The sequence below is a fragment of the Zonotrichia albicollis genome, chromosome 27 (assembly GCF_047830755.1).
Source record: "Zonotrichia albicollis isolate bZonAlb1 chromosome 27, bZonAlb1.hap1, whole genome shotgun sequence".
In the NCBI taxonomy this organism is placed as follows: Eukaryota; Metazoa; Chordata; class Aves; order Passeriformes; family Passerellidae; genus Zonotrichia; species Zonotrichia albicollis.
In genome coordinates, this window is record NC_133845.1 from 7,256,597 (window position 1) to 7,282,062 (window position 25,466).

The 25,466-nt window shown below is 49.5% G+C and overlaps 1 protein-coding gene across 4 annotated transcripts in view; it reads left to right on the forward strand.

Moving 5' to 3' along the window:
• The window catches only part of FLI1 (Fli-1 proto-oncogene, ETS transcription factor), a 91,350-nt gene that overhangs the window by 23,030 nt on the left and 42,854 nt on the right, over positions 1-25,466 (forward strand). The gene's annotated exons all lie outside the window — the stretch shown is intronic.

Genomic DNA, 25,466 nt, shown 5'->3' on the forward strand with positions numbered 1-25,466 from the left:
GGGCTGTGCAGCCCCTTGGGCACCCAGGTGGGTGTGGAGCAAAGGGAATTTGCCAACTCAGCCTACCCAGAGCAGGCAGCAGAAATCCAAGGCCCATTTATTCAAGCCATCAGCACTCAGGAATGGCAGAAAATGGAACAGGATTGGAGATTCTGGACGTGGCTGTTTCCTGGCTATGCCAGAATGTGTCTGTGGCGTGGAAGGGTGGCCAGAGCAGGGCCCTGGTTACACCAGGCTGAGGCAGCAGAGGATTCAGGCAGAGTTTCCAGGGAATCCTGCTCACCCAAGACTGAGGAAGCAGTAAGAGCTGCATGACTTTGATCCAGGAAAAGAATTATCATTTGCCCCCCTACAGAACTGCCTTTCTGTACATTTCTGTGCACTGCTTTGAGGTGTTCTCATGCACCTTTACAGTCAGAAATGTCATTTTTAATCAAATCACTTTGGGCTGCCCAGCAAAAGGAATCAGAAAATTATACCCTACTGTAGAATCCAGGGGAAAATCAAGGAAGCTTTGTCTTTTCTGCTGTGATCTGTTTATGGAACAATTTCTATACAGTGCAATTCACTTTCCATAAAAACTCCATTGATTTAATCCCTATTAAATTCTGAGGATTTGTCTGTGAGGGTTGTGCTGCAGCTCAGCCTTTAGGACAGGCTCCTGATTAGAACCAGAAGTTGTGGCTCTATGATTAATTCCCTGTATTATGGGAGTTGTCCCCAGAGGTTCCCATCAAGGAGAACCCTGGCACGTAGAAGGAATAAGAGCTCAAAATCCAAGCAGGCAAAGGGAAAAAGGAAAAACAACCAGGAGATGAAATGCAGGAAGCATCTGGTCACTCAGCAAGGCACCAGCAGAGATGCAAAGATTCTGTTCACAAGTTCCTGGCGTCAGAATTGCCCAGGGACTGGTGAATTTTAAACACCTTCCATGGTTTTACAACAGAAAAATCACCAGAGGCAGCAATGATTGATACAGTACAGGCTGAAAAGGGGACAGATCTCTTCAACATTGGTCCCAAAAGCCTGAGAGCTGTTTTGAGCAGCTGCTGGGGGTGTCTCCAAGACCACTGAGGATCCAGACCAGAGGTCCTTCAGGGCCACTTTGCTGCATCAGGGACAATTTTTCTGCCCATGACACTCCCAACCCGAAGCAGAATTCACATGACATGAGCTGTAACAGCCTTCCTTAATTAGATCTAATATGCCCATGTATATCTTTGCACAGCACAAATATTTATATTTAGCAGATATTTCTAAACTCATACATCTGACTTTGCTAGAACGAACCAAGCTTTAAAATAAGCACTCACTGGAGTGATTTGTTAGGCCAGCAGTCTCAGTATCATCCTGCAAATATTACCAAAATTGTCTTTAACAGCTCCAGTGACAGGGGAAGGAATGAGCCATGGCGAGGGACAAAGAGCACGGGTCAGGGTCTGGGGCCTGCACACATTTCTCCTGAATCTGTTTTTCTGCCAGCCAAGTGTGTGTGCAAGTTTCACATGTGTCACACTTGACCCCAGGAATGGTGAGTTCCCCCAGGACACTGGGATTGTGCTGAGGACCTGAGATGTCTCCGGAAGCAAAGGGAGGGATGTCATGGCTCCTGCTCCTGCCCTGCCCACCCCGATCCAGCCTCTGGCCCAGCCTCCCAGGACAGCTTTTGTCCTGCAGTCTGTGCTGCAGAAAGGGGAGCAGGAGCATGGCCAGGTCCAGGATGGAAAGTGCTCTTACCCACACAGAAACTGCACAGAGAGGATGCAGGACAGGACTTTGCCCTGGCACCTCTCAGGCCTTTCCTCTGTGCTGCTCTTGGCAGTGAGTCTGGATCCTCTGGAGTGTGAGCAGAGTGTGCAAGGCTGGGTAGAACCTTACTCACATGCAGCCCCTTAGGATCCTTTTTGTGGCAGGAAAAGTGTGAATCCAATCTTAACTCCAAACCCAAACTCACTCCTGCCAGGGACAACATTTTCTGTCTGTCAGTGTTGAAGCTGTGTCTCTCCCTTTGCTGCTTCTCACAGGGCACCCCAAACCCAGCTCCACAGCTACAGGAAGGCTTTCCCAGAGCAGCAGGCAAAGGTTTCAACAAAGGGACAGAGTTCATCCCCTGCAGAAAGGGAAAGCAATGCCCTTAAGTTCAAGCTGGCTTGTGATAAATCCTCTGGATTTGCACCACGGCATGTGAGAGCAGACGTGCTCTCATCCTCACAGGACACAGCCTGCTCGGTAATGGATGGAATAAACTTGCAGTTTGCTCCCTGCTCCTCAGTTTTGGTATTCTCCTATGTCATGTCTGCTGCAGGAAGGATGTAATTATGGTTGGTCGTTAGTGTGAGGAATTATTTGTGCTGCAGCAGTGCCTGGAGACCAGTGTGGTCTCTGCTGTGTGTAACAGGAGAGTCCTCCTCAAAATTCCTGAACAGTGAAGAAAAGTTAAGGCACTCAATTTGAACTCCAGAGTGGGAGCAGTTCTAGGGCTCTGCTCTGCTGTCACAGCACCAGGTTCTGTCATTCCTTTCCCAAAATCTCCAAGGTTTCTCCAAAGGATTTTCTTTCCACCCCCACTGCTCCCCATTGAACAGGACTTCCGTAACTTCTTCCTTCTGAGGTTTGGACACTTTCTTCTGGCTTGGGCCTGCCATTTGCTCATGACTGATTCATGCCTTTCTCATGCCAGCACCACTGCAGCACTTTCCCTTCCCAGGGCTTCTGTGGGGCATTTACAGACCACTGCTGTACCTCCCTCTGGCATTTGCTGGGACAAACAAAGCTCTTATGATCCCTTCACACCTTCCTTCTCTGGTTATTCCTTAGCCTGCACCTGATCCCATCTGGATTTGCCTTTTCTCAAAAAGCAGCACAGGCGGTTCCCAGGGCTTGGCTGGAAATGCCCTCCTGATGCAATCCTGGGATTGGGATGCTTTGGCTTTTTTAGGTTCTGGTGAATCAGAAAAATCTGTGCTGTTAATTGACTGCAGCCTTTGTGTCAGCAGTGCCCAGCGTGGCTCAGACAGCTGTGGTGCCACTGTGGGATCTCAGGCACTTCACCTCTCTGTACCTCAGCAAACCCTCTGCTCCCTCCCTGCCTCCTCTGCTCCAGTTGCAGCAATGCTGTCCCACGTTGGGAATGACTTTGGCTCTGCTCAGGAGCAGCAGAGATCTCAGTGCAGGCCTGTCCTGCAGTGCCATGGCATGGACAGACAGATCAGTGGTTGTTCCCATCCATGTCCTTCATTAACATCCCACAGCCCCTGCCTGTCCTGAGAGGTGGGTGTAGCTCCCAACCCTTGGGGTCCTGCATGTGTTTGCAACGTGGCTTTGGAGAATGGCAGGAATGCTTTCCCACAGACCAAAGGCCGCTCCAGAGGAGGAGGCAGGGTGTGAAGGCCTCCAGGTTCTCCAGGGGTTTGCAGCAAGTGCCCTGGCGGAGAGGAGGAGGCAGCAGAGTCCGTGTGTGCCTGTGGAGCTGCTCCATGGATCCACACACACAGCACTGCCAGTGTTTCAGCAGGGCCCAAATGCCAGCTGGTTTCTTGCACAAGCCAAATTTGATGTGTTTAAAAGCCAGCAGCCAGCACAGGCTCAGGACTCTGCTTCTCTCTTTCATCCATCCGTTTCTTACCCCATTGCTGCGTGAGGTTCTGTTGTTTCAAAACTAACAGCTGCAGGCTTCCAAAAATAAAAAAGAATTCATGAATTAACATAACCCTAAGCCACAGAAACTCCACCTTGTGAGCAGGCCTTGCTCACCACGTGCAGCTTCTGCCAGGCTGGGGGAGCTCAGCTGGCCGGGCAAACCTTCCCAAATGTGGGATGTGGAAGGTGTGGGCACTCAGCAGAGAGGGGAAATGTGCATGGAACAGGGGAGCAGAGGAGCAGAGAAGGAGCTGGCTGTGCAGAGAAATCCCTCCAAGTCCTGACAGACTATTGTCCCAAGTGCCACCAAGGTCTGTCCTCACCCAGATCACGACCTCAGCTGATTCCAGGTCCTGAGAGCTCCATTCTGGTTGAGCTGAGCCTCCACAAGGTGTGTGCTGCTTTCACAGCCTCTCCTGGCACACAAGAGCCATTCTGTGGTCCCCTCACATTTCCATCAGTGTCTCATCCCAGGCTCCTCTCCCCCTGCCTGGGTGCTTGGGGTGCCCACAAATGCAGCAGTGGGGGAGACAGCTGGGCACGTGCAGGGCTTGTGCACACAGGGCTCAAAGAATGGGCAATGCCCGGAGTAAACAAAGGGCCCTGGAGTGTCATCAGCTCAGGGATTAAAGGATGTGCTCTCACCCTGTACAAACAGCAGGGAAAGTGGTGGAGTTAAGCAAACAGCTGTAAAATGGCTCAGTCTCAGCTGATGCTGATTTCATATATCACAGAGTCACTGCATGGGGTGGGTTGGGAGAGACCTTAAAAATCACCTTGACCCCCCCGTGCTGTGGGCAGGGACACCTTCCCCTAGACCAGGTTGTCCTGGCCTTGGACCCTTCCAGGGATGGGGCAGCCATAGCTTCTCTGGGCAATCTGTGTCAAGGTCTCAAAACATGAATTTATGATCCAGGACACTGGACATTCATCCCTGGCACTTTTTGTGCAGCCTGGAGAAGGCACTGAACTCTCAGTCATTCCCTGTTTATCCCTGCCTGCCCATCCTTGCGCTGCTTGGAATAGGAGCCATCCCCAGGGTGTATTTGCCCAGCACAAGCACAGGGACAACTTGAGCGTTGCTCGTCCTGTGCTGGCAGGTGAGAACTTCCCCAGGAATTATATCCAGGACCTGCCCTTGGATATTCACCTTCTGTTCTGACTCAGTTAAAGGGTTATGGAGATAAGGGTACTTCTAGAAGAGAAACATGTTCAGAAACCTGCCATTATCTGTGACAAAGTTTTCTTAGCATATGAGATTCTAATCAGACATCTATTATTTAGTAAGAAGATAAGGAGGAGAGATCTCTCAGCTGGTATCTGCTCTGCTCAGCAGATAACAATCAGCTCACATGGCCCTCTTTAGAAACTCTCAGCTTTGGGCAGAATCAAACCAAGTGGAGTCCCCTTGGCTTTATTCCTCCTCCTTACCCAGAAACCCAGAGAAAATCATCAGAGGTTTATGTGCCTTGATTTTCCTAATTGTAAAATAATAACAGGAAATGCTCTTCTGAGGTAAAGCTGAGAAGTGACAAATCTCCACAAAGAGTTTTGTAAGCCCTGGATAAAGAACGTGCAGGTGCCTGAAATGTCAGCAGAAAATCTCTCTGAAATCCAGTTCAAAGCAGCTGGATGCAAGGGTTGCAGCTTTTGAAACTAGGAAAGAACTATTTATAGGAGATGAAGTGTTCTGGTGCTTGTGAAACACAGAGAGAAACAGTCTGTGCTCTGCAGCCCTGCAGCCTAAAGCAATGCACTCCCGGGGCCCCATGGGACACCTGGTGCTGGGTTTGTGCAGCCCCAGCCCTCAGCCCCATGCAGGGGCATCCCACAGAGCCCAGAACCCTCAGCCCCATCCCACAGAACCCAGAGCCCCTGGGATGGAGCTGCATGACCTGCCCAGTCCTCCTGGGGACACTTCTCCTCCTTCCAGCCCTGACAAACAGAGATGCAAAGGCCACATTAGCCAGGGGCTGCTCTTTGGGGCAGAGAGGTGTGTGGGTGTCTGGGATCACAAGGAACCCTGTGCTCCCTCTTTGGGGCAGAGAGGTGTGTGGGGTGTCTGGGATCACAGAAACCCTGTGCTCCCTCTTTGGGGCAGAGAGGTGTGTGGGGTGTCTGGGATCACAAGGAACCCTGTGCTCTCTCTTTGGGGCAGAGAGGTGTGTGGGTGTCTGGGATCACAGAAACCCTGTGCTCTGGTGCTGTGGTGCCAGAACCAGAGAGCAGCAGAGGAGCACAGCTCCCCTGGCCGTGCCTTGGCTCTCTCAGCACTGTCATTGTTTGATTTTGGGCTGCTGGGACAGGTGCAAATCTGCTTCCAGATCACACCCGGGTACATGGCAGGCAAATGTTCCCAAGAGGCTGCAATAACAAGGAACAGCTCTTGTCTCTCAATGCTCCATAGAACTGGAGGCTCTTCTGCAGCACCTGACGGGGCCTTTCCTCCTCTGCTGCACCTTTGTGTCTGCCTGGACAGTCATTTAGTGAGTGCCATTTGTGACAAGCTGGTTCTTAAAAGACAAAAGGGTGAAAAAAAGGCACTTGAAATGAGTTTTGGTTTTTGAGCAAGCTCAGAGCCCTGGCTGGGTACAGGGGCAGTGCAAGAGTGAGTGCAGGTGTGGGAGGCTGTTGCTTCATCACTCAAAGAGAAAGGATGCACTAAAGGCTAAACAAAAAGATGCAGAAAGCAAATGAAAAGGTGCTGAAGTTATATAAAAAGATACACAAGTTATACAAAAAAAATGCACGAGCTAAACAGAAAGATGCAGATCCTAAATAAAAATATGCACAAGGTAAATTAAAAGATGGCCAAGTTGTATAAAAAGATGGCCGGGTTAAATAAAAAGGTGAGCCAGGCAGGCAACCTGAAGCATGGAGGACCTGCTCCCCTGATAAGGTCACTCACCTGCTCTTCTGGGCATGAATTAGTGTTTTAGAGAAGTGCTTATTATCTCACCAAGTCAGGGACATTTGTTAGTGCAGGAGCTGAGAAAGGTGCCCTGAAGCCCAGACTTCCTCCCTCTGGTTGTACCTCAGTGGAGTGAGGCAGGGTGGGATGAATTTCTGGAATATTAGGACATTCAGGAATATCCTTTGCTCATTAACAGCAGGAGCTTCAATTGTTACCTTAGTGAAGGCAATGAGGACAGCCTGGAATTTTTTATGGACAGCAATATTGCAGATTCAATGAAGCTTCTGCACCCCCCAAGGCACAGAGAGCCCTGGGATGAGGCTGGAGTGCATTCCCTGTTTGCCAGAAGGGCTTGAGGAGCATGAGGAGCTGGTGGGAGCCATCAGGCAGGTGACAGCAGCCACCAAGGCCCTACAGCCACTGCTCCCCTGGCACTGAGCTGGGCCCAGCACAAAGCCCTGCTGTGATGGGATCTGGACACCACATGGCCACGGAGGCTCTGGGAAATCAGGGAACACAGAAAAGCCAGAGAAGGGACAGTGTGGGGCCAACTGGCTGCTGCAGAAGGATGGAAAGAGGGACACTGGGTGACATGGCACTGCTGCTGCCAGCTCTTGTGGGATTTGGTTTTCTTCTGGAAAGCCTGAATTATGCTCCAAATGCATAAGAACATCACCTTTTATTTAATAGGACTGAATTTCTTAAGATTGCAGGGAACAGCTTGAAATTACATCCTAACAAGTTTGAAAAACCAGTTATAAATACAATTCCATGTTCAATTAAGGTTATGTTCAACTAAAGCATGGGACTGGAAAGCAAAGCAAGCTGTGTGCATCCTACTAAGGTTCATCAGCACCTGCCATGAATAAAAGTGTAAAAACCAACAGCAGGATGGCTTTAGGAGTATAATTTTAGTGTGTGAGTGATGAACTGGCAAGGGAGGGGCAGGTAGAACCTGGGGGTCAGGGATGGACAAGGATGAGTTTATAAAGGAGATATGAGAGGGCACATTTGGGGGAGCCTCGAGCCCCACTGATTTGTAGGATGGAGGGCAGAGCACGGCCGGTGTCAGTCCTGCCTCAGCCGGCACTCCGGCACGGATGGCAGCTCTGACAGGTACGAGCTCATCACTTCGAAATGAAACCTGGCAAAGCCCCAGCAAAAGGCTTTTTGGGAGATGAGGTCAGGTTGTTCTGCCCCCCCCCCCCCCCCCGACAGCCCGTGTCGGGCTCTATTCTTGCCTCCCTCCCACAGACGATGAAAGGAGCAGGGCTCGGAGCATGTTTATTAATTCGGGATGACAATAGGACACCTGGAGCAGCACCTGTCAGAGCAGGATGCAAATGAGCCCGGGGAGCTGCCCGCGCTCCTGCAGCCCTAATGAAGCTCTAATAGCGCTGATAATGCCTCGCACGGTATTCACGGGGCATTGGCTCAATTGCAGTAATTAATGCGCCCATCCCGAGCCGCAGCTCCCATTCACGGGCACTTCCTGATGCTTTGCTCTCGCTGTTTGGTTTTAAACACACAAACCCGGGACTTATTATATTTGCAAACAATGGCCTCGTGGAGATGCTCTGATTTACTGCAGAGATAGAGGGGGGTGATCTTTGAAAGCCTAAATTAAAGCAGGATTTCCTTCTGTTTTCTCAAAGGAAAGGTTAACATTTGCTAATAACTGTCACAGGCTGCAAACGGTCTCAGTGTCATATGATGGATTTTTCTGATTGCTTTTAATCAAGGTTTTCAGATATCATGGGGTGTAAACAGAGAAATGAGCTGAGCGCTCATGAGTTGAACAAACCTCAGGAGATGAGACTCAGATAAGGAAGAACTGTTCTGACAATGAAGTAATAGCAGGTTCTTTGCTGCTCGAGTTCCACTTTTTATCGCTATTATTTTAGCGTTCCCCATTCCATATCTGTGGCTGAGATAAACTGCTCAGCAGGGATGGACGTGTGCTTGCAAGGCTGTGTGGGAGGGTGGAGGGCTCTTTACCCCACAGAGATATTAAGTTGCTGCCCTATCTACTTCACCTCCCATATTTGGAAGGGGTTTTTTGCCTCTTCAGGGAAATTTAGATGAATTAGAAAAAGTCTATTTACATGTTCAAATCAGAGAGAGATGGCAAAGGTGAGGCTGGGGATATGGAGATGATCTGTCCATGAAAATTATTACTTCTTGTTGGATGCCTTCCCTCGAAAAAGGGATAAATTGGGAGGTGTTTCAATACCCCCTCTGAAAATTAAGGACACAGAAATTATCCCCCAAGAGAATTGCAGGAAAGGAGGAGTCTGTGCTGCAGAGCTGAGCTCTGATAAAAGGCATTTTGTGCCATCAGTTTCTTTATTAATAGGACCCAAAATGTGAGAAGAACTTTTGTGTGGCAGCAGCAGGACCTGCAGAGCTGAGCTCTGATAAAAGGTATTTTGTGCCATCAGTTTCTTTGTTAATAGGACCCAAAATGTGAGAAGAACTTTTGTGTGGCGGCAGCAGGACCTGCATTTCTCAGTGACTCAGGACACTGATGTGTGAGAGGTTGTTTTCCTCTCGTGCCATCCCAGGGGGGATTTGCAAACCTGCAGAAGCCAAGTTTTGGGCTAACCCCGGTGGTACCAGGGCTCACTGGAAGAGGGGGATAGGGGGGACTCCTGGTGCTCAGCAAAGCTGCAAAAGGCCAAGGAAAGCCAAGGGGATGAGGGAGTCTGCCAGGAGCACATGGGGTGAAGTGCATGCAAACCTCCAGCTGACACAAGCTGTGTCCTCTCCCACGAAAAGCTTCATCATAATCTGTGCAAACATCACTTCAGGATAAACACAATCCTGCTATAAATACCCCCGGCCATTTCCTGTTGTTCTTTCTGCAGCTTGCACAGGGTTTGTGTCTGGCTGAGGGTGTGACTGAGTCCACACAGTCACACACGTCCCCTGCTCTGTGCTGCACTGAAAATGGCTTTTTCTGCTTCAAATCAGCCACTCTGGGGTTTGTGCCACTGAGCTGTTTGTGCCACATTCATCCTCAATGAACCAGGAATATCTTTTATGGAAGGAATTCAGGGCAGCAAAATGGTAAAATCTCCTGCTATTGTGAGAAGTTGACTTGAATGTCTATATGCACTCAATTACAGTTAAATTAATGACACTTCATTACTTAATTACACTTTAATATACACTCCCCATCCCTGGAAGTGTCCCAGGCCAGGCTGGATGTGGCTTGGGGTAACCTGGGATAGTGGAAGGTGTCCCTGCCCATGGGGTAGAACAAGATGATTTTTAAGGTCTCCAAACTCAGACATTCAGGGATCCTATGCCATGGTTTGTCACATTCATCCACATTTCTATCCCAGGCTATTTCAATTTATACCCATTCTTAATTTTGACAGTCAAAGGAAATCAAGCACATTAAAACCTGAACTGACAGAAGCAGAAATGCAAACTCCTCCTGGCTTGTTTTATGCTTGATATTTACTGAATTTTGTGGTTTAAGTGGATTTGTTATTTCAGTGAAAATGGAAGCAAAAGTCACACTCCCATCTGCTTGTTAATCACAGAAATACCTCAAGGAGAAAGGAAACAAATTGAGGGGAGGGCCCTGGATCCTCATGTATGAATTAAGTCTTTAGAGAACCAGATTGAAAGTTCCTGCAACTACAGAATTTTCAGCTCAACAGTTTCATTCAAACCACTAATTATTTTTTAATTTTTTTTTTAATAGCATTGGCAATGTCCTTTTTTGCTATCAGAATGAACTGAAAGCCTGGGTTATAAATACTTGGCTTAGGCTTTCTACCCAAATAGAGCTAAAAACTTCAGGTCATACATTAAAGATAACTTGGGCACATCCAAGGAAGATACTGTGCTGTTTGAGTCTTTAAAGTTCCTTCCCAAAGTGAAAAACAAACCCAGATTTACATTGCCCAGACTTATTGAGCTTGGATCTGTCTTTGTGGTTGGTTCTAATCAGAGAGTCAATCCCATCTTTATCAAACTCCAGAAATTAGAAATTGTTCCCTCAGTGTACATGAGAAAATGGGATGGGAATTTTTCAGATCATGGACAGACTGGAACTGCCCCACTGGAGAAGAAACCAGGGTCCCACTGATCCCTTTGCTGCTGCCCACAAAATCAGGCAGGAATGCTCAGAAGCAGAATATTCTTTTAAAAGCTCACTGTAAACCAGTTTCCCTGTGACTGCAAGGCAGTAAGGCAGAGTGGGTGTGTGCTATGAGAGGCAAGGAAATGGGAATTGCAGGCAAGGCTGGGGAGAAAAGGCCTAATGAATGAAACAGAGACAGAATGTTCTGTCCCTACTCTGGCTGCTTGAGGCTTTACCTCTGTGTATTTTATATGGGCTGGGTGAAGGCACAGAGTAGGATCTGAGAAGGTTTAAATGAAGGATAAAATGTACTTGCATGCCTAATTCAGATTTTCCCTTTCAAAGATGTCTCTGAAGAAAACCCTTGTTTGCACATCCCACTGTGGCTTAGCACCTGAGGCACTGCCCTGGGAACACAAATCCTTATGCTCTCAGCCCAATTTTGCTGCAGTTGTGCTGTGTGACCCCCAGAGAGTGATGTCCTTGGGCCTCCTATGACTGTGTTACAGAAAAGTTGTTCAGAGATGAGAAAAGCAGCGTGAAATCTGCCCCTAAGGGTGACCTTGAGTGTGTGAGAGAGGGCCAGGCAATATTTTGACATGTTCAACAATCCCCACCAACATTTTTCCTTGATGACACTGAAAAAGTTGTCTCCCTGGTTAACCCTGAGGTCCCCTGGCATTCCCAAACATGTTCTGTGTGTGGTGACATGGAGGAGGAGGGGACAGTAAAACATCAGGGATTACATCAGTGTAAGATAGGTGAAATGATCTTGATCTCCACAGCCTGTGCTCCCCCAAACCTGCATTTATCTGTGGCACTAGGATGCCATAGATAAATGGCATAGAAGGTTTTGCCCCACCAGCTTCTCCTGGGAGCTGACTCCTATTCTCAAACTATTCCTCCCCACATCCCTGGCAGTGCCCAAGGCCAGGTCGGGCAGTGCCCAAGGCCAGGCTGGGCAGGGCTTGGGGCACCCTGGGACAGTGGAAGGTGTCCCTGCCCATGGCAGGGTGGGACTGGATGGGCTTTAAAGACATTCCAGCCCAAACCCTGCTGTGACTCTGCAATTCTAATTTTGCAGTGCTTTATCCATTTTCCCTCTTCCCCCTATTTTGTAGTAGCTCCATCAGGTGTTTTGTCAGCAAATCCCCAACCAGGCCTCAGGTTCTTTCAAAGCTTTGTTCTTTGTGAGAGACTGATTTTTTTACTGACAACCCTATAAACATCATCTGAAGCAATGTTTGGGATCTCTTTGTTGCCCCCATGGAAGAGAAATTCCATCATCACCCTCATTTCAGACCCCCAGGAAGAGGCAGGGCAGCACCAGGGAGGCACTGCTGAATTGCGGAAATCTCACTCCCAGGGGATGCTGATGAGGAAGGTGACTGTAAGACCTGAAAGGAGGCACTCCTGCTTCCTCCCTTGCATGTTCCTGTGGGACCTTCCCAGCCAGGGAGAGCCTGTGTCTTCAAAGGGGCCCCACTGAGCTCCCTGAGTGCTGAGGAAAATCAGACCCCCAGAAAACTCAGCTCAGGTTGCAAGAGCTGCTCAGAGCAGTCTGTGCCAGGTATCCCAGGGGAATCCACTTGGTCTCTCTTAGACCTCCAGAGTCCTGCCAGGATAAGAATCTGATGTAGTTTGAGTCACCATGATATCAAAATGCCAAACGTTATTGATATTGAGGTATCTGTGCAGTCAAATGGCATCAGCCAGAGCCAAAAGCAAAACAGATTTTCTTAAATTATTTCTAAGCATCCAATTGCTTCTTTAGTATTTGTATAAAGTATTTAAAATACAAGTCTACAGATTTCAACTGCTTGGCTATTGGAAGTTTTTCAGGACAGATCCTGTGTGAGTTGGAATCATTCTCGCATTCACACAAAGCACAAATACACAAAGAGTTGCAGGGAAGGTTGGGTCACACATCACCCCAAAGGCAAAGACAGAGCTCCCAGTGGCTGTGCTGGCATGAGGAGCCCTAATTTGGCCTTGTCCCCAAAGGCTGTGACAGAATTCACTGTGTTTGTACCAAGGACAGACACAGGAGAGTCCTGTGAGATACAGTCTGACCTTTTTCTATGTGGTGTCTTTGCCTCAGAAAGATGCAAATGGATCCAAGCCCTCCTGTTCCCTGGAAAGGCTGAGCTCTGACAGGCTGCCCTACCTGGTGCCTTCTCAGGTTTTTCAAGGCTTCCTTTGAAACTCCACTTTAGTTGGAAACCAATTGCAATATTTTAAGGAAACTGAAAAGGTTAAAACTGCAATGGAACACTCAGAATATCCAAAGCAAACTTTGGTTAATTTAAGGTGGAATTCTCTGGATAATTGTTTTGACCTTCTGTCCAACATCAGGATTGTAAATTTTCCCCCAGCCTCTAGAATTTTCTCAGGATATGACAAGGATCTCCCACCACATTCTGGACTTTTCCATCCCTTACCCCATGGCCTTGACACCCTTTTTACCCCTCATTTTACACAAAATCTTTGGCTAGACTGAACAAACAACTTGGCTGCCGAGATAGTAAATGAGCCCCCATTTCCCAAATGTCACTGTAGTACTGAAACCACAGGACCATCTTGTGGCTGCTTCCTGGCCATTTCCTGCTTGCTTGAAAGCTGAGGAAATGAGGTATGCTGAGGTGTGAACTATGTTTGTTTGTATGGGGAGAGCTCTAAGAGACAGAGATACAGCCCATGACCAAGGTGCTGGGCTCAGAAAAGAGAAAAAACCCTAAGAGCCCGTTCCCAAGGCATTTACAAATTAATGTTAAACACTGCACCTGGATTTATCTACAGGGACTGCCTGACACTCCCAGCCAGGGCAGAACCTGGCCTTGGCTTAGGATTCTTCCAAGGTGTGCCTCAATTGATTTTCTTTGGGTGTAAGCCCTCAGTTTCACTAAAATCAGGAATGAGTCTTTGAGAGGTGCTTGGTTGTTGGTTTGGTCTGGTTTGATTAGGTCTGGCTTGGTTCAGTTCGGTTTGGTCTGGTTTGGTTTGGTCTGGTTTAGTTTGGTTCAGTCTGGTTTGGTTTGGTTCAGTTTGGTCCGGTTTGGTTTGGTTTGGTTCAGTTCAGTTTGGTTTGGTCTGGTCTGGTTTGGTGTGGTTTGGTCTGATTTGGTTTGGTTTCATCTGGTTTGATTTGGTTTGGTTTGGTTTCATCTGGTTTGGTTTGGTCTAGTTTGGTTTGGTTCAGTTTGATTTTGTCTGGTTTGGCTTGGCTTGGTTTGGTTTGCTTTGATTTAGTTTGGTTCAGTTTGGTTTTGTGTGGTTGGGTTTGGTTTGGTTCAGTTTGGTTTTGTCTGGTTGGGCTTGGTTTGGTTCAGTTTGGTTTTGTCTGGTTGGGCTTGGCTTGGTTTGGTTTGGTTTGGTTTGGTTTGGTTCAGTTTGGTTTTGTCTGGTTGGGCTTGGTTTGGTTTGGTTCACTTCGGTTTGCTGTGCAGTGCTCCCCTTCTCCTGCCAAGACAAGAGCAGGGCCACCCCTGGCAGTGACCCAGCCACAGGGACAGTGTGAAATGCCAGCCCAGGACTGGCACAGCTCAGGTCACAGAGGTGCCCCTGAATTCCTTGGGCTGGGATGGCCCCTTGTCCCCCCACCTTGAGGAACCCAGTTGGTGCCAATTGTGCCAGCCCTGTTCAGTCAGAGCTCTGGCAGCCTGTTCAATCCCCAGCCCTGCCACAGAGCTGGCTCTCTGCAGGGTGTGCTGCTCACTGCGGGCAGGGCTGGGAGCAGCCTGGGTTATTAACAGGGAAAGCTGATTGATTTATGAGAGCAGAAGTCTCCTGTGCTCCAGCACAGGTTATTCTCCAAATGCAAACTCTCCCTCACTTCACACACACAAAGTGGCCGAGTGCTGTGTTATGAATGGGCCCCTTTGTTACCCCGGCCCGACACCACAGACTGTTTAGTTCATGTCTGTGCTTTAGCAGAGGAGGACAGGGTCTGCAAGACAGATGTGCCCTTTAATTGCAGGGAAATATTAGAAGATCGTTAAGCCATTTCTGACAGGGCTTTCCTCTGGCTCGGGGAGTGGGGAGTTGTTTCGGGAAGGCCAAGGAGCAGCCCTGTCTTGCCAGCCCCACAAACAGGACCTTGTCCTGCTCCCTCACCCCAACACTAAACAAAACCAGAGGAGCTTCACTCAGAAGCCCCAGTTTGCTGCCAAAGCTGCAGAGCTACATCTCAGAGAGAACTCTCCTTGCACTGCATCTGATAAAAGGCTTTTCAACACAGCTCAGGGGACTTGCCCTGCTGGAGATAAGAGCAGCACTATCAGCTCTGCTGAGAACATGGAGATGTGCCGAGGGTTCTGCTTCTTATTTGTGTTACTGAGCCCAGGCTGAGTGTAAGAAACTCTCCAGCAAAAGGGAGACACTCTGCAGTCAGCTCAGAAAACACCCCAGAGTGCAGGAGCAAAGGCAGATCCTGTGCTCTGTAGGAGAGAGAGCTTTGGGGACAACCTGGGGTTTAATCTTTGTTTAGTTTCACTGACACAATGACTTGGAGCAGTGTTTGGGTACTTTGTGTTGGTTCCCAGGCTGCAAAATTACTGGAACAGCTTCACCTGAGATGGTGGCTTTGTTTTTTGGGATCATTGCTGTGACAGAACTTGGCAGGCCCTCCTACAGTTATCAACTCAGAGCTAATGATTTTCATTTAAAATACAGCAAAATGAACCAGGACAAAGCCATCACATTGATTGTACAGGTGGGGATCTGCTGAGGGATAAGATGGGTCCCACAGAGGTCTGAGCAGGTGTCCTGGGGATGGCAGAAACCTGCACAATCAGCCCCAGACTGGCCCTTGGGGACAGGGTGAAAGAGAAGGAGAAGGATGTAGAGCTGAGTGACCTGGCCAAAGCCACAGCACTGAGCAGGCTCCAGGTTGGGATTTGCCTCCTGGCAGCCCTGGCTCCCAGCCCTTCCCAAACCCACCAGGAGCCTCTGCTGCAGCTCTGGTCTGCCCCCCCTGCAGCAGAACATCCAAATCCCTGCCAGGGGCTCGCCCATGGACCCTGCTGCACCAGACTTTGGATCTCCCAGGCATGGAAAACTATCCCTGGGCACAGACTTGGACCATTCTGGGACTTCTTGTGGTGCCAAGGGACCTCATTTATCCGAGCCAGGCTCAACACCCTTCTCAGTACCACTCTGATAAAGCCAACAGCCCTTCTGTTAATGGTCACTGATAAGAAATTTTGGAGAGGGTTTTTTGCTCAGTCTCAGAGGAAAGTCTCAGTTTTGCTTTGTCTATCAATCCTACCCCTGGGATAACACTTGGCTGTTCTGTGGCCTCCTTCTCCAAGGACAAGGGATTTACAAAATCTGAGCTCTTTGGGGTGCAGCATCACACAGACAGGGAAACTGAGGCACAAGGACATTAATACAGCTGTGAAAGAGCCCTTTATTTCAGTTTTACTCTCACATCTGCTGTTGGGTGAGCCAGGAACCAGTATTCACTGCCTGGTTCTTGTAGATTCTTGCTGATTCAAGCCTGGTTCGTGTAGCTGTAACACCAGAGAAGGCCTTGGATGTGTTTATTTAGCAGGAATGTTTGTCCTCAGCAAGAGCTTCACTATGTTTATGCAGCAGAGGCTCTTTCCCTGCTGCAGCTCCCTGGACCTGTTGGTGGGGTGGTCTTTGCTCTGCCACGCTTGATATCAGGAGCAGGAGCAGCACCTTGTCAACTCCTTTTTGCATGGCAATATTAACTTTGGGCTCCAGCCCAGATGCCAGGATGAGATTCAGCCTTTTTGTCCAAGAGGTAGGTGTGATGGCAATCCCTGAATCCTTCCAGGACCTTCCTCTTGCACCATAGTTAAAACATTGGTGTTCCTTTGTAAAGAAATCAAAAGCTCCTGGGAATTTCCACTGGTGTAAACTGGGTTTTCCTGTTCAAATATCTCGATGGAGATTGACAAAGAAAATATCTCAGTGTAATGCTGCTGAGCTGTTTTCCTTGGAATGCCACGGGCAGGCTTGTTCACAAAATCTCTGCTTTTGCTATAGGCGTAGGCAGAAACAATCCCCTCACTGGAGCCACAGGGGCTGGGCTCAGTGCACAAGGAAAACACAGATCCTGCCATCCCAGCAGGGTGGCAGCCCTCAGCTCCACTGCCAGGCTCAGCAGAGCAGCTGGGGTGTGGGTCAGGAGCCAGAGGAGGCTGCAGCGCTGCACAGGGGCACCTGAGTGTGCCCAGGGACAGGGAAATGCAAACCTGGGCCAATCAGGAGATTTAACCTGATATTTGAGAGGGATTTATGGCACTGTGTCTCCCAGCACCTGGAAATGGGAGTGTGATTTGTGTGACTGCAGGCTCTTTGGGAATCTCTCTGTCAGGACCTGTCCATCCCAGTCAGAGCCACTTGTCTGCTGCAGAGGCACAGATCAGACTCCCAGTGCTGGATCAGGAGCATGCATGTGCTCCTTGGGGAACAAACAGGCCCCTGGACCTCCACCCCCTCTCCTCTTATCTCGGGGCTCTGTGGGATGCAGCCAGAGGAACCTGCTCTGGGCTCAAACCCTGAGTTTGTGCTCTGGATGTCTTGGGCACCCAGAGCCTGAGCTCAGATTTAACCCAAACCCAGCTCTGGCCTCACACCCTGAGTTTGTGCTCTGATGTCTTGGGCACACAGAGCCTGAGCTCAGATTTAACCCAAACCTGGCTCAGGGCTCAGGACACAGACTCAAGCCCTCAGACTGGAAAACACAAGCCACATTCCATTTTGGATTCAGCTGCAGGATTATGTTGGACTTGTGTTTTTTCCCATAGAGTGTCCAGACCTTCACTCTGCACTGTAGGTGTCAGTGATGGATTATTCCTTATACTTCCTTTTAGCTGAGCATTCCCTCGAGAGCTGCTGAGGTGCTGCAGGCTCCTGGCGCAGGGAGCAGCGCAGGCTGTGCTCGCTCCTGGAGATGCTGCTGGGATCCTTTCATGCTGTTGTTTTTCCTCAGTCTGGGATAAGTCATCTCGGGCTGCAGGAGCTTGTTTTGTTCTCTGTGGATGGAAACAAAGCAGCCCCCGATGGCCGCTTCCTGATGGGCTTCCTGCGATTGTGCAGGGAGCGGTGTCAGGGAACAAAACAGGATACGGCACGGGCTTGTGAATGTACCGGGGACAATGGTATCAAAGTGGAATAAAAATAATGAATGGGCACTGCTGGAGCCTTGAGTCACAACCTGAAATATTTGTGTCTCCCAAAGCTGCCCCCTCCCACCTCTTGAATTCCTGGGAGAATGCTCTTTTTACAGTTTCCAGAGCTTTGGCAGTAGGAACCCAAAGGGAAAAGATGAGGTTTCGTGGTTTGCACCTATTCCTTCGTGCTTTTAAGACTCTTTTTGCTTTCTGTCCTTTTCCAAGGCAGCCTGAGAGGAAGCCCAGATATGGGACAAACCTTCTCTCATAACAAACCCCCAGTATTTTGGGGCTTCTCCATTAGTTGTTTTCCTTTTCAGGGTAAATCATTTATATTGAAAAGCTTCAATTTATCTCTGGATGTTGGAAACAAAAGCAGCAGGATTGTCACAATCCCAGTTTCTGACACAAGTAAAAATACCCCCCAGAAGCTCAGCTTTGAGGGACAAGGTGACAACCCTGCAGTGGCAGATGCAGCTCAGGGTGAGCTCAGCTCTCCTGAAATAGGGCTGGGTCAGTCTGCAAAGTCCTGATGGAATACTGGCCCCTGGGAAGAGCCTCTGGCAGCACATCAAGGCGAGGGGCTGGGCACAGGGTGCTCCAGGACAGAGCTGAGGTCAGCACAGCATTTCTGCATTTGTGCTCCGGGATTCTTGGGGTTTGTCAGCAAGCCAGACTCTGAAACCATCTTGCAGTTTCCCTCCCTGTTTCTTCAGCAGAGAAGACCATAAAAATGCTACAATAATATTTACTGAAGGGTGCATGTTCCCAGTTAGGTCCATGTGTCTCTGTTTACAAACACATCTGCTCAGAGCAAGGCAATTATTTTAGAAGCGTGAGGGGACAGAGAAATGAAATGAAAAGGAAGGTGAGCTAGAGTTGGGTGGATTTGAGTGCTCAGCCCCGGGAAGCAATCACCCAATAGTGTCAGTCTCAGTGAGAAGGGGATACAGCTTTGGAGGAGAAAAGCTGAGGGTACAGAGGAGTGGAGATACCAGCACAGGAAAGTGACTGAGGGGAGTGTTAATACCTGGCAAAGGCTGATTGATTTTCTGGGAACATGACACGGCTTGGAAAAGATCTTGTGAGATCATGAACAGTCCTCACCCTGAGCAAGGTCAGGATGGTTAATCCATAGAGGTGAATCCTTTCGAGTTCTGTGTCACTTCAGGCTCCTGGGAAAATCTCCAGCTCAGGAATGTCCATCCCAGTAAGAGCCATTTTCTGGCTTTTATCAGATGTCAGATTTCTGGTGATGCAGTGAAATTACCTGCCAAGGTAAGAAACCTGGCCCAAGCCATGCCAAAGGTAAACTTCCAGCACTCAGGACAGGTTTCACTCTGGCTTCATCCTGAATTGTCTCGTGTGTCCTGGTTGGCAGAGCCAGGCAGGGAACAGAAGGCAGGGAGTTCTGTGGGAAGGGCAGCCAGAAGCTGTGCATTGTCCCAGCGGACACACACCCCATCCCAGTGTCAGTCCCAGCAGGGTGGGGACCCTGGGGAGGGAGGGCAGGAGTGCTTGGGGAGCTCCCTGTTCACAGCCCAGGGATGGGATGAGCCAGCTGGGGGCTGACAGAGCTGTTCCTGCTCCAGGCACAGCTGCTGCTGCTCATGTTCCAAGGCAAGAGCTGCAGCACAATCCAGGATTTCAGGGTGATGGGATGGTCCCTTCAACCTCAGCTTTCACCACATTTACTTTCCAGAGGTCAAGGGGCCACAGAGATAATTTGTGCAGGTTCTTTTTAAATTCTACATCCATTTCTGGGCCTGTGCTGAGACCTCACAGAGCCTTTTCCTGAGGATTTCCCACAGTTCCAGGCCTGGTTTAAGCCTCCTTATCATTACGCTTAATGCAGCAACTTGCTGGGAAAGAGAAACTGTCACCTGGTTATTCCCAGTTGGCTGGAAACAAACCAAAATAGGCCCTGAAACCATTAATGTGAAGTCTAGACAGAGGAAAAAAGAGTCTTTGGTCCAGATCCTATAAAAGTGTGCCTGAAGTAAAGTGCTTTTCTGAGAAGTGAAGTACAGAAGAATGATTTATATTTTTATCCTTTTTGAGTCTGCTTTTGGGGACCTTGAGATGAAAATAATAGAGCATTGATTTTAGCAGCCTTCTTTTACCCACTTGATATGAAATTTCATGGGAATAGTGACCATAAAAATAACCCCCAAAAGATAAAGTTGTTTTTTCCTTCTGAGGAGTCTTGCCAAATCATTTTGCCGCAATTTTGAGCTAATTTCAGCATGATTTGGTGCCTTTCAGTGTTTCTGCTCTTTCTGCTGCTCTTATTCCTGCTTTGTTTCCCCCTAACATGAGTTACCATGTTGTGGTTTTGCATGCATTTGAATTGTGAAGGAATTATGGTGTGTTCCAAGGCTGCCAAGGTACCCTTGGATGGAGCAGCCTGGGTGGAAAGAGAAGGAAGGGGGAGGAAAGAGAAGAAAAGGCAGCCTGGGCTGAGTGGGTGGCTCTTTGTCCAGGTCACTCTCCTGCTCTATGGCTCTGAGCAAGTCTCCAGTGCAGACTGGGGCAAAACCTGCTGTGTGGGATGCCCTAAAATTAATGAATGAAACCCCTCCTTTATACCCACAGAAATCCTCAGATCTGCAGAGACTTGGACACAGTGTTAAAGGGTTACTGCCATCTTAACCCTGAGTGCTGCTGCAGCAGGAAAGGGGCTTGGAGCAGCCTGGGATAGGGGAAGGTGTCCCTGCCCTTGGCAGGAGGTGGAACAGGAGGAGCTTTAAGGTCCCTTCAAACCAAACCCTTCCATGACTCTGTGACAGCAGCCTGCATCTCATCCCATCCCTCCTGGGGCTGGGGCAGGGCCAGCTCTGGGCAGGGATTCCAGCAGCTGGCATGTCCCAGCCCCACCAGCAGCAGTGGGGAAATGCTGTGAGCAGCACAGTGGGGGACACTGGGCAGTGCTGCAGGTGGGTACCAGGGGGAAGAACAGTGACAAGTGACATCCTGCTGCACTCACCAGGGGTTGATGGATCTCCAGCTGCAGCCAGGAGACGCTCCTAAGCAGGACTTCAGTGGATTGTGAAGGGCACAAGATTGGATTGAGGTTGTTGGCAATCAAATGTTCATGATTACAGTTTTCTAGGGGGATCTAGGGAGTCTCTGCCCCAGTCACATCCTCTAATGAAGGTGGAATAGCAGGAGCAAGCCTCAGGAAAAGTGGTCTGGAAAAGCTGCAGAGGGAATTCTTGGTTTGATTGGGAGCAAGGGAAGAGTGGAAATCTGAGAGTGTGCCCAAAGGATTCCTGTGTGTGCCCCAGAGAGAGTACTGGCCAGGGCTCAGGGCCCCACAGTGTGCACACTACAGGGCAACAGAGGAGGGGAAGACAGGGTGAGGGAAATGCTCCCAAAGATCGAGGGCAGGGATGAGACACTGTCTTCCAATCCAGTGCCCGATCCTTCCTAATGTGCTGCCCCACAATCAGCACAGATCTTCCTCCTTTTTGAATTTCTTATTTGACTCATTTTCTTGTAAGTCTGATGTTATCTCTGTGCTCGTATGAGATGCTGGCAGCAGAAATGCTGACTTGTAACACTGCAGTGCCAAAGTCATCTCTACTCCAGGGCTCCTCGGAGCAAACCCTGGGCCATGTGTGACACTGGCAGACCTTGGATTTTGGTTACATCGTTAGGTCTGGGCTCTTCAGGTCTGTGTTGGCAACATTCTCTTTACAAAAATATTTCAGGAGTGATTTTCTCACAGGACCAGGAGTGGTGAAATTTTGCGGAGGGGGAGAAAGGAAAAAAAACAGCCACCTCTCTAGCAGTGGAGTCCATGTGCTCCATGGCACAATGATTCAGGTACTCAGCACTCTTCTAAGGCAGCCTTTGTGGAGGAGGATGAAACTTTGATGTTTAGTAATGCCTTTTAAATGTGGTTATGGCCAGAAAAATGATTGTGTTGTAGAGACCTAAAGGTTGATGTTCAGTGAAATCTCATTGCACATACATTGCACACCTCAGTTATTGGGGACACCTGGGGTGACAGCACTAACTACTCACCTCACCAGCCTTTGTTCCCCTGGGCTTTCTCCTGTCTCAAATGTCCTGTTCAATTTATTAAGTCAAACCTTAGCTAAAGTGTGTGTGTCATCTCCCTTTGCAAGGAGATCAGGAAAACTTGGTTGAAGCACTGATGGCTTGCCAGCCCTCCCTGAATGTCAGACTGGCTGTTCCTGCCCTCAGGGCCAAGGCCAAACTGTGCCTCCTGCCGTGTCCCCCTCACACCTGGGACCTGGGATGGCCCATCCAAATAAAGGCAAACCTGGTAATTCACTCTCTTACAACTGGAAACTGCTGTATAAATAATAGGCACACCACAGATTCCTGCCTGAAGGATGCAGGAGTGTGTGCCAACTCCTCCTTTGGGACAGCCACTGGTGGGCTGCCCTGCAGGGGCTGGGTCTGGGCTGCCCAGGGAGCTGGACGAGCTACCACAGCAACATTTATGCCAGGAATGTGATTAAAACCTGGAAAAACTGAGGCCAGCCTATTCCCAGAGGCACTATAAGGTAACATGTATGCCAGTGTAGCACACACAGCCCCTGTCTCGGCCTCAAGCTGGCCGGCCCAAGGCCACAGGCCGAGGCAGCGCCGTGGGAGGACCTGGCGGGCTGTGCCCGTCTGGGCAGGCAGCGTTGGCACCTGCACACCTCGGAGAGCTTTCCCAGTCTCCAAACACTGAGCAGCTCTCGATTCCAGGGATGAGAAGCTCAGTGTTTCAGGGAGCTGCCGCTCTGTGCCTCAGGCAATCCCCTGAGCAGGCCGGGCCTGGCAGCTGCGCCGGGGAGCGGAGCCCACAGCCCCCCGGGAGCGGAGCCCACAGCCCCCGGCCAGCTCCGCCGGGGAGCGGAGCCCTCAGCGAGCACAGGGAGGGCGGTGCCCGTCCCCACAGCTGGGGCCGGGCCCTGCCCCTTCCCGGAGCGCGGGCCCGAGCTCCAGGCAGCCCTGGCCCTGCCCAGGGTCCCCCCCAACCAAGGCTGCCTGCTGCTTGCCCCTGTGTTTTTTCTGAGCTGGATGTGGGCACAGGGCTGAGCTGGTGGCAGCGGGGCTGGCTCAGTGCCACCCGACCTGCCTTGCATGTCACCAGCAGTGCTGTGCTGTGCCCCTGCAGCCGAGCAGGTGTCACCAGCCCTATCTCTCCTCATCTGCCTGCTGGTGCAGCTCCCCTGGGGCTGAGCCTGTGCTGCCACCAGCTCGGGTTTAGCTCGAACCACTCCTGCCCCAGGAGCTGCCAAGAGCAGCCGGAGCATTTGGATTTCTCCTGTTTTCAGGATGAAACTGCTCATGCAGCACAAGGCAGAGCTCCATCCCAGTGCCCCAGTGAGGTTATTGCTGTCCCAGTTAACACCAGTTGCATGCAGGCAGCTCTGAGCAGCCACTGTCTTTCACAGCATCCTCTGTCTTTCAAGGAAGATCCTTATCTGAGGAGGCTCTCTGCCACATACTCTGTGACACAGAGCAGTGTGTACTTGCTTGTATACGTCAAGTTGTACTTTGTGCAGCCCCAGGATCTTGGCCCAGGGTTATTCTGTGGAGTGTTGATAAGTTTGGGGGGTTTTGAGACAGCCAGAGAGATCCCTGCTTTCCGATTTTTTTACCACCAGAAAATTTCTTCAGAAGAAAATGTCTTTAGGCAGAACAAACAGCCTGGAATTAAGTGTGCCTGACTAAGCTTGAATTCAGAAGAGCCTTCCAGCCCCTGCATAGGTCCTGCCAAATTGCCAGTAAAAATCTTGTGAGCAACCTCTCACACTGATTTTGTGGGATAACTCTCATTATCATTATTTTCCCAGATATTGTTTCCCAAAAACAAACCCCAATTTTTCTGTGTTTTTAGAGTATGATTTTAGACTGCAAATCTCCAAACCCAAACATGCAAAATATTTATCTGATGAATTTGCAGTGGTACGCACATTTCCCTTGTCTCTGCCCAGCTGAGACTGGGTCTAGAGGGCCCTAAGCCAGTGTGGGCTTCACCCATCACCTCAGGTGGGAAACCTGAAACACTTTCTGGACTGTGAGGAAGTAGAGGCCTGCAGAAAATGTGTCTTTTGGGAACCCCTGCCTGGAGTGAATCCTGACCTCAGTGATTCAGAGGAGCAGCAAATCCTGAGCTCTGATGGGAAGACTTTGCTCCCCTTTAAGACTGAATTGTCTCTTGTTCTTGTACCTTCTTGCACAGGCAAAGTTTGCATCCTGGAGATGAAGCTAGCCCTTTGAGGGGTTTCTGACACAATTCACACCATATCCTTCCCAGAGATACCTTAAACTCCCTCCTTTACTCTAAAGTTGAAAAAGGGAGGGGTATTTTTGAAAGGTTGCGAATCCACCAAGGAAAAGCTGCAGAAAAGGTTAAACACAGTGTGAGCTCCTTTCACCAACCACCACTGGGCAGTGTGGGTAAAATTCCTTTTTGCTGTTTAGTGGCTCTAACCAGTGTGAGACATTGGCCACAAAGTGCAGCAAGTGCTGGAACTTCAGCAGGATTTATGTAGATGTTTGAGGGTTCCTCTGAATTCAAGCTTGGCCCACGCCAATTCTAGGCCACTTTGTCTTGTTTGGGTTTGTTACATGATCTGAGATCAGAGATAGAAAAGCACTGGTTTCTGTAGGCCTGATTCTCTTTAAGTGGGTTAACTTGAGGGGGATTTTTGTGTTTACCCAGCAGACTCTGAATTACTGGCGTTTTTTGTGACAATGTCATGAGCCTGGTGAGATCTGATTTGTGCTTAGATTCTCGTGTCATTCCAGGAGCTGCACTTCTCTAAGCTGTCAAAATTTCTGTTTCCCTCCTTGGTTATGGAAGAATTTACAAAACAAACCTCTGAAACAACTTGGGGGAAGGGGGTGGGCAGAGAGCAATAAGTAATTATTTTTAGAAGCTCCCTGTTGAGGCTGTGCCCTGTGAATGTTGAGCATGGGTGTTAGCACACCCCAGGTTTCAGCTGTGTGTTCAGTGAGCCTCTGCAGCCCACACACCACTGCTGGGTGGCTTTTGAGCACTAAGAGCCCAGAGTAGGTGAGTGTAGCTTTATTTTGGAGTCTGCTCCATCAGCTCACATGAAAGTGGGGGAGGTTTCAGTGCGGGAGGTTCCTCCTTCGGTTTCTGCCCTGCCACTCATAAAGGCAGCTGTGTTGTATGTGGTTAGCTGAGCTCCCTCCAGAGCAGGCAGCCCTTGCCAGATGCACTTTGAGTCAGGCAGGGCCGTGCCAAAGCCATCAGGAGCCCAGCACTCCTCGCTTGGAAAACCCAAGCACATCCACACAAGGAAATTGATAGCCAGAGCTTTTTGTCAATATTTGGAGTTTCAGCAAAAGGGGGGGGGGGAATTAAAAAAAAAAGGGATAACAATTTCCTGTTTTTAAGCATTTCTTGAAATGCACAGTTGGGTAACACACAGCCCTTCATTTCCCACAAATAAACAAAAAGTGTAAAGTAATGCATTTTTTCCCCTACCACAAACACCCATAACTGTGACCTGCTCTGGCTGCTTCTCCTTCAGCAGCAACCTCAAAACACAAACTGCACACAAACCATCCAAAAGGAGACGTAGAGACCATCCCGTGCCACTCCAGAGGTGTTTCCCTACACACCAGTTGGCTTTGGGGCAGCAGGGCACCAGGTGGGCAGGTTGGTCACTGGGGC